Here is a 10,000-nt window from a genome sequence, read left to right as displayed (position 1 = left end):
TGTGTGTGTACGGTGGTGACACATACAAGGTCTCTCTCTCTCTCTCTCTCTCTCTCTCTCACACACACACACACACACACACACACACACACAACACAAGGCCTGGCTAACCTCTGATCTTTATCTCTCCTAGGATACTGTTGACTTCACCTCCCTCCCTTCCCTCCTCCTCTCTCTCCTTCCCTTCTCCTACCTCCCTCCTTCTTATCTTCCTTCCTCCTCCTTATCTCTCTCCTTCATACTTCCCTCTCCTTCCCTTCCCTTCTCTTTCCTTCCCTTCCCTCTTCCTCTCTCCAACACAATCCCTTCCCATTCCTTCTTTTACCTCTCAACTTTCCTATCCTCTCCTCCTTCTCCCCTTCCATTCACTTCCCTCCCCCCTTCTCTTCCCCCCTCCCTCTCTCCTCCTTCTCTCTCCCCTCCCTCTCTCCTCCTCTCCTTCTCTCTCCTCCCTCCTCTCTCTCATCCCTTCCTCGCCGCCTCATTACAAACACTTCTTCACTTCCATCTACTGCGTCTTAACCAACACAGCAATATCTCTTCAGTTTTATTGTTGTTACCATCAGATGAGAGAGAGAGAGAGAGAGATAATATGATACAGAAGCAGGTGGGGCAGGTAGAGTTATGGCACCTTTATAATGAGTCATGCTGTCTATTTTCATCCTCTTAAATCACCCTTGCATCATTTACCTCAGTCTCCCCCTTCCCCTTCCCCTATCTTTACTCTCTCTCTCTCTCTCCCCGAAATTTCTCCCCTTCTCTTCCTTCTCCCTCCTTACACTCCTTCTTCTCTTCCTTCCTTCCTCCTTCCCTCTATCTCTTCTTCTTCTCTCCATTACCCCACTTCTCCCTCTTTTTTCTTCTACTTCCTCTTCTCCTGTCCTTGCTTTGCATCTCTCTTCACTTTCCATTTCCATCTCTGTTCCTCATTTCTCCCTCCCCTAAATTCCTTCCATTCTTCCTCCTACTTCTCCTCCCCTCGTCCCCCTCCCTCCCTCCCTCTATCATGCCCCTTACCTCCTCTACCCTCCATTTTCTTCCTCATTTCCTTCATCTCCCTTTCTACCTGCTCTCAACTCTTTCTTCTATTTCCACTTGCACTTTCTTCCCTTATTCACGTATTATTTACCATCGCTCCTCTCCCCCCCCCCCTCCCCAGCACAAATTACTACTGCACATGATACGTGTGTGGTGTGGTGTGGTGTGGTGTGGTGTGGTGTGGTGTGGTGTGGTTTTATGGTGTGATGTATAGCCACGTGAAATAGTGTGGTGTGGTGAGATGCGTCTTCTTTCCTTCCATCATTTTCCTTCCCTCCCTGGCAATCCCTCTCTTTCTTCACTTATGCCTCTCCTGTCCAACCACCTTCCTTCACCCACCTCATCTTTCATTCTTCTTATCGTCCTGGCACATAACTCACCCCCATCCCCCTCCCTCCACTCCCCTACCACCCCCAGCTCCTACCATCTTCACCCCTACCCCCACTTCATCCCCTCCATTATCACCTACACCCCCACCCCTATCTCAATTACTGACACCCCAACCTCATTCTCCCCTCCCCTTCCTTCACCCTCTCTCCCATTACCTCCACACACCCCACTCACCCCCCCACCTCCACTCCACCCCCTTTCACTACCCTCACACCCTCCCCACCACCACCACCACCTCCAGCACCATCATCCCCCACCACTCACCATGAAAACATCAACAATTTAGCAACGTATTCTTACCCACTGAGATCTTAGCCATCCTGAATAAACCAGCATGGGGATTGTCAGGATGAGAGAGAGAGAGAGAGAGAGAGAGAGAGAGAGAGAGAGAGAGAGAGAGAATCTAAGCTTCAGGGGTGATTAGTGAAATCGCACAGGTGTAAACAGTAAATCAAATCAGTCTTTTCTTGGAGCATAACCTGTGCTGACGACATACTTCTTATTATATACCGTTAACTCAATCCAAGTACAGCACAAGCCCTTCACTATGTCTTATCACCATTAGAGTCTGTGGTTAATCTTTTTTTGTACTGTTAACTTCGCTCTTCCCTCCGATTACAGCCAGCAGAGGGAAACAACTTCGAGTCATTGTTATTACGAATTATAAAACGTAACCGGGATAAGGCTAATTCTAGGGATATCTCAGTGGTCCTTGGTTAACAGGTGACAGTTGGATGGTATATGAAGGTGATGTGCTGGTGTGGGATTCATGATACCGCTTTCCACACCATTATCTTGTACACGTCACAATAATACACCGCGATATATCATGATGACGGTGATCAGACTTGCCTTGGGTCACGTCTACAATTATTTTCTGAGCCTCAAGTCTCCTACATACGCGGTGGTGTATGTTGGCTTCACTGCACCACATAACACCACATACTTTACATGCTCTACACTACACCATACCACATACTGTACATGCAAGAAAGCCGGGTTAAACAGTACACCCAAACATTTATTGTGGTACTGTACTCTTTATAGTGGCTATTACAGTGGGTAGAGATGTAACACAAGCTCTTGGGAACTATATATATTTCTCTGGCTAAAGTTTAATATATTTGAAAGGAAGGTGAGCCGTAGTAAATGTGTGGGTGTAAAGACAGCGAGTAACGAAGGCAGTACTTTACCAATCCCAAGTCGAACTCCGTCACACACATTACCTGGGGAAGAGAAACACGAGAATTAAAATGTAGTAAAACGAATTGGCATAAATATCAGTGCTTCTACAGATATACCGATATAAGCTTGGATCATGAGATATAATAAAATAATCATCATCATCATTATCAGCAAATTATTCATTAAAAAAAAACAGTGAGGTAGAATCCTGCAGTAAAGCAAACATATAAAAACAACAGAACTATCAGCATCATACCCAGCTAAATGAGACACTCAGTTTAAAATACTGACTGTAAAATATAAGCACATAGGAAAAAAAACAAGTTGATAAGTGTTCCATATGTAAGTGTGTGTGTGTGTGTGTGTGTGTGTGTGTGTGTGTGTGTGTGTGTGTGTGTGTGTGTGTGTGTGTGTGTGTGTGTGTGTGTGTGTGTGTGTGTGTGTGTGCTAATGACGGCATGCGTGGGAGTGACAGGAGGAGTGGAGTGCCTGAGGGAAAAGGTAGCTCACTCAACATCTTCCAGGAATCAACCCGGCGCAAGATTCACGATAAGTTACTAGCAAATACCACTCGTAACTTCCAATCCCAGTACGCTAGAAGGCATAGGAAGTTTCTGCAATACCCCATCATTACCCTTCCTACAAAATCAATGTCAGACTCTGGATTACTCAGTATTTTCCAGGAATTACCCACGGCTTCCAGTAACCCAGTATCCGGCTCACCTCTCACCCTCTCTCCTAATCACCTGTAATGATCCTTTCCCGGGATTCGCTTCACCTCACCCTTCACCCTATCAAACCCAATTAATCCCTCGGTGGCCATATTCTTGGTATTTGCATCATCTGTCTATCTTTGTCTCTGTCTTTATCTCTCTGTCTGTCAGTCTGTCTCTCTCTGTCTGTCTGTCAGTCTGTCTCTCTCTACGGTTGTCACATTCTCGATATCAGCATCAACACCCACCCACACCCACACCCACACCCACCCACACCCACACCCACACCCACACCCACACACACACACACCTGTGAGACGGACCCACAGAGGCAGTTACTTCGCTGTGGTCGACGGGTTTGCTCGGACCGGGATGAAACAACAGTGACAACAATACAACGCCGTGGTGTGGTGTGTTGCATGACAGGGCCCCAGCTGCCGGCCCGCCCCTCCTACAGCATTAATCCACAAGACGCTCATGTTTATTCAGACTAAGGCTTCTCCCCATAATGGCCCGACCGTGACTGTGTTGTGGCCAGTTCTTAAGAGGATTGTGCTGTCTGCCACGCCCTGCCCAGCCCACACCCTTTCACATGTCTCTACCTAATCCAGCTCACGCCCAATCTTGTCCACGCCCAACCTATCCCACGTCCAACCTATCACACACCCATCCTGTCACACCCATAACCTATCCCAAATCCTCTCCCAAACCTACTACATATTACGCTCAACCTATCCCCACCAAACTCACCCAAGCCCAAACTAGCCCAAATCTAATGTAATTCACGCCCAAATTATCTCACACTGAACCCTATACATGCCCAACCTAACCCAGATCTAATGCATTTCACGCCCAAACTATCTCATGCCCAACCTACCCCCTGCCTACCCTACCCTATCCTATATCTAACACTGTCCACGCCCAACCCTGTCCACGGCCAGTTACTCCCACGCCCAAACCAACGCTGCCCATAACCCCGTGACGCCCAACACTAGGCTACACTACCTCACGCCCACACTCCTGACATCTGAGCTAGCCACGGCAGCCACCTCCCTAATCAACACAACATGCAATCAACCATCATCACCTGGCAAGCTCACCTGTAATACTGATCTCTATAATTTACCTGTTCATATCAATTACCTTTTTAAAATTACCTCTTCCCATCAAATACCTCTTTTTTTATTACCTCTTCATATCAAATACCTCTTTAGTTACCTCTTCATATCAAATACCTCTTTAGTTACCTCTTCATATCAAATACCTCTTTTTTTTACCTCTTCATATCAAATACCTCTTTAGTTACCTCTTCATATCAAATACCTCTTTAGTTACCTCTTCATATCAAATACCTCTTTTTCAATACCTCTTCATACCAAATACCTCTTTTCTATTACCTCTTCATTTCGAATACCTCTCTTTCATTACCTCTTCTTATCAAATACCTCTTTTTCATTACCTTTTCATTTTATTACACCTGTTTTAATTTTGTTCACGTTAATTACATATGATTTTACTGAAATTAGAAAAGACAGACTCATGTTGGTAGCCTTAGACTCATTTCAGTGACTCTCTCTCTCTCTCTCTCCATCAGTCTGTCTATCTATATCTATCGATCTCAAATCACAAACATTTTATGGCTAGTCTCCGTATTCTCTCTCTCTCTCTCTCTCTCTCTCTCTCTCTATCATATTAATTTTGGCCCAATTAAATCAACTTTATATATATAAGACCGTCGTAATGAAGGGGTTATGAGTTTTGTCTCCAAGATGGCGGGCAATGACAGGAAAATGAGTCGCTGGCGGGTTGGCGTTACGAAATTTTTAAATGCTGAAGGAGTGTTGACATATTTCTGACTACCCCTTGCTACAGACAGACAGACAATTTTAAGAAGCTTTTGACGGGGAACTCTGGCGTTGAGGGGTTAAGTAAGTCGCTCTCTAACCCCTCTAACTCCAAAACTCTCTCTCAATATAAAGAAAACTCTAGAGATAGTGAGACAGAGACATATATAATCGGGGTGACGGGGTGCTGAAGTGCTAGATTATTCCTTGCAACGGAAAGACAATTTCAGATAATTTTTAAGGGAGGATGGTGATGAGAGGGTTAATAAATTCTCCCTTTAATTCCTCCAGCACTTAAAATCGTATGAGGGTGGCAGGGAACAATATGCATCATCAGGGTGAAGTGGTGTGGTGGTGTGTGGTGTTGACGTCATTTTACCAGGCCACAGGAAATGATGAGGTTTGTTAACTACTGACCACCGCTTCCCTTACTTCAAGACACAAAAGGAAAAGAACACACACACACACACACACACACACACACACACACACACACACACACACACAATAATAATACGCACGTATACACACACAAAGCAATAAAGCACACACACACACACAAAACAATTAAAAGAACAACATAAAACAGGTACACAAAACAATAAAACACACACACACACACACACACACACACACACACACACACACACACACACACACACACACACACTGAAAAGCCACATGTCAAGGCTTAATCACGAACACACAACCTTCACTTCAAACCTTCTGGCGTCGAGAGAAATGTACAGTATATTATTATTGTTACTCTTTCTCTTTCTCTCTCTCTCATAGCACTTCTTCGTGACTAGCACCATTTTCTGGACTATTTATCTCGCTGCGCACAGTTATATATATGCGTTATGAGGACGACTGATGAAGGGGAAGGGAGTGCGCTGCGCAGAGGAGTTAAACAAGGAAGGAAACACTCATTGCGCACTCTCCCACCCCCTCACTGCTACTTCCTCTCTCTCTCCCTCTCTCTCTCTCAGTAGTAGTAGTAGCAGCAGCAGTACTCATCTAAACGTGAACCCCGTGGACTGCAGGCTGAAACTACTCTATTCCTGGTAGTAGCTAAGGTAAAATAAACAACATCAGAGCAAAGACAAAAACAGGACAATTTCCCCTTCTCATTTCACCCTTTTCCTACTTTCCAGATGGTGAGGTCGTTGTGATTTTCCTCGTATTGTGTTTTTAAGAGTTGTTTTTCCTTGCTGTGTTTATTCCTTTGTCCTTATTACTGATTCGTTGTCAAAATGAGAGATATGTGATGATGATGATGATGATGATGATGATGATGATGGTGGTGGTGGTGGTGGTGGTGGTGGTTTTGGTGATGATGATGATGGTGATGGTGGTGGTGGTGGTGGTGGTGGTTTTGGTGATGATGATGATGATGATGATGATGATGATGATGATGATGATGATGATGGTGGTAGTGATGGTAGTGGTGGTGGTGGTTTTGATGATGATGATGATGATGATGATGATGATGATGATGATGATGATGGTGATGGTGATGGTGGTGGTTTTGGTGATGGTGGTGATGATGATGATGATGATGATGACGATGATGATGATGATGATGATGTCCCCTTCTCGTAATTTTTTTCTTTAAATCTCTCTCTTCATCATCGTTCTGTCTTTCCTCCTCCCTCCATCTCTCCCTTCTATCTCTCCATGACCCCTGACCTGTTTTCACCCTTCCAACCAAAGTGCCTCCCTCAATTCTCCCTCCATCCCTGTCTTTCAACTCCCTTTTCGTCCCTCCATCCCCCTCTCTCAGCTCTCCCTCCCTTACTTTCCTCCCCTCTCCCCTCCCTCACTCTCCCCCACTTACTTCCCTCCCCTTCTCCCCTCCATATCTCTCTTACAGCTCCCTCTGCCCTCTCCAACTCCCTCCCTCCTTTCCTTACTTACCTCCCTCCCCTACTTCCCCCTCCCCTCTCCTCCTCCTCCCTTCATCCGTCTCACAACTCTCTCTCCTTGGCTCCTTCCGCCATTCCCACCTCCCTCCAGCTTCTCCCTTCATTCTTTCAAAACACTCCCTCCCTCTTTCCCTCCGTCAAGTACCTCCCCTTCTCCGTCTCCTCCCTTCAACCCTCTCACAACTCTCCTTCTACCCCTCCTTCCCTCATCCTTCTCACAGCCCTCCCGCTCTCCCTCCGTCACTTCCCTCTCTCTCTCCCTTCGTCACTTCCCTCCCTCTTTCCCTCCGTCAAGTACCTCCCCTTCTCCGTCTCCTCCCTTCAACCCCCTCACCACTCTCCCTCTCCCCCTCCTTCCCTCATCCTTCTCACAGCCCTCCCTCTCTCCCTTCGTCACTTCCCTCCCTCTACCCTTCCGTCACTTCCCTCCCTCTTTCCCTCCGTCAAGTACCTCCCCCACTCCGTCTCCTCCCTTCAACCCTCTCACAACTCTCCCTCTCCCCCTCCTTCCCTCATCCTTCTCACAGCTCTCCCTCTCTCCCTCCGTCACTTCCCTCCCTCTTCCCCTCCTTCCTTCATCCTTCTCACAGCCCTCCCTCTCTCCCTTCGTCACTTCCCTCCCTCTTCCCCTCCTTCCCTCATCCTTCTCACAGCTCTCCCTCTCTCCCTCCGTCACTTCCCTCCCTCTCCCCCTCCTCCCATCCCCTCCCACATATGGAAAACACATGTCGTTGGCGCCCTCTATTTAAACTGAGAAAGACAAAAACATTAACTGCCTCCTTACACGTTATTTTGAACAAGAGACGCAAAAAAAATAACTCAAAAAAGAACGCTGGCATTTGGAGAGGGGAGCCTTCACGTGGTGGCACTGATGTGAGTACGCGGATCCACTGCCCGGCCATAAAGCGTCCCTCAATCCCCTCCCTATCCCACAAAAGGAGGATGGCGGACTGCAGGGGAGGGGAAGCAGCCTGCAGTCCACTGGGTTCACGTTCACCCGATTTAAACCCCCTGACTCCGGGTGACGCGCTTTTCTGTCAATTCTTGCTCCTACCAGACGATTTTTTTGTCAATTTTGGAAGGATCTGTGGCACTGGAGGGGTTTATCATGGCGCGCGCACACACACACACACACACACACACACACACACACACACACACACACACAACACAGACACACACACGTTTTTTTTTCTCTCTCTCTCTCATTTATATATTAAGACTCTATATATGTCTTGTTTGAGAGAGAGAGAGAGAGAGAGAGAGAGAGAGAGAGAGAGAGAGAGAGAAGCTTGTGTGTGTGTGTGTGTGTGTGTGTGAGAGAGAGAGAGAGAGAGAGAGAGAGAAGTGTGTGTGTGTGTGTGTGTGTGTGTGTGTGTGTGTGTGTGTGTGTGTGTGTGTGTGTGTGTGTGTGTGTGTGTGTGTGTGTGTGTGTGTGTGTGTGTGTGTGTGTGTGTGTGAGAGAGAGAGAGAGAGAGAGAGAGAGAGAGAGAGAGAGACCCAGGAAGAGGAAGACACTGATGACAAGTGAGAAACGCACTCAAACACACTCAAACGAACTCACGCAATGTACAGTTATGGAGACAGTGAAGAAGACAGTAAGAATAAGAGAGGAAGGAAAGGTGAGAGAGATGCAACCTCAATGAAGAAGAAGAAGAAGAAGAAGGAGGAGGAGGAGGAGGAGGAATGTATAAGAATGAGAGTATGTTGTTCGTAGTTGTTATATAACTTTTTTGTTTTTACTGCGATGCTACACTAAACATCCTCTCTCCCTCTCTCTCTCTCCCTCTCTCTCTCTGGCACTGTGTCTCAACTTCTTTGGCAACCTCTCTACCCAGTCTGCAATCTCCTCTCCCTCCTTCCCCCTCCTCTTCCCTCCTTTACCTTCCCTCCTTTTCATCTCCTCCCCTCCTTTTCCCTCTCCTTCCCTCCTTTCCTACCCCTCCCCTCTTCTTCCCTTTCCTTCCCCTCCCCTCCCTTTCTCCCTTCCTTTCCCTGTTCTCCCCTCCCTCCCTCCCTTCCTCCCTCCCCATGCCCTCTTCCCTCTCTTTCAGTAATCTCCCTTCCTTCATACCTCTTCCAATACCCTTTTCATTCTAACTTGGCCAAAAATTACCATCTCTCCATCTTACATGCTGAGTTGTAACAATAGATTAACACTTGAATATGAGGCTAGTCACGAAGAAGTGCTATGGAAAGGATGTAGAGTCACAGTATTTTCTTTCTCTGCCACTGAGCTACGTGAAATAAGCTGCAAAAGGACGAAAATCTGGGCCAAGTTAAGGTGAAAGGACTACATCACGATAAAAACTCTTCCTCATTCATCGTCATCATCATCATCATCATCATTTTCTTTTTCTTTTTCTTCTTCTTCTTCGCCTCCTCCTCCTCCTCCTCCTCCTCCTCCTCCTCCTTCTCCTCTTCTTCTTCTCGGGACGCTTTTTTATTCAGCTTAAGGGAACTCACACAACGAAAAACTTAACGATTTCTACACACTTAATCCTGACACTTACCCCCTCAGTCCGTTGCACATTTTAATAATCCACTTATTCTTCCACTTCACGACACTTACTTACAGGATCCACCTCTTCTCACACTCCACTTGTTTCTCTCTTTCTTTATCTCCCTCTTTCTCCTCTCCACTTTCTTATATAAACAATTTTTTTTCCTTTCTCCACCATTCTTCCTTTCTCTTCTTCATTTTCAGGTACCCCTCCAATCCTTCCATCCCCCTCCATCCCTTCTTCCCATATCAGTCTCTCTCTCTCTCTCTCTCTCTCTCTCTCTCTCTCTCTCTCTCTCTCTCTCTCTCTCTCTCTCTCTCAACATACAGAATAACGCCTCAAGGTTGTAGTGTTAGTAGTGCCAAAACAGACTAGACTCTTCCTCTTTTAACAGTCTTCTT

Source organism: Coenobita brevimanus, chromosome 12, assembly GCF_032717465.1.
Source record: "Coenobita brevimanus isolate Jiangsu-jjx chromosome 12, ASM3271746v2, whole genome shotgun sequence".
Lineage (NCBI taxonomy): Eukaryota > Metazoa > Arthropoda > Malacostraca > Decapoda > Coenobitidae > Coenobita > Coenobita brevimanus.
Note: the sequence above shows the minus strand (reverse complement) of the source record.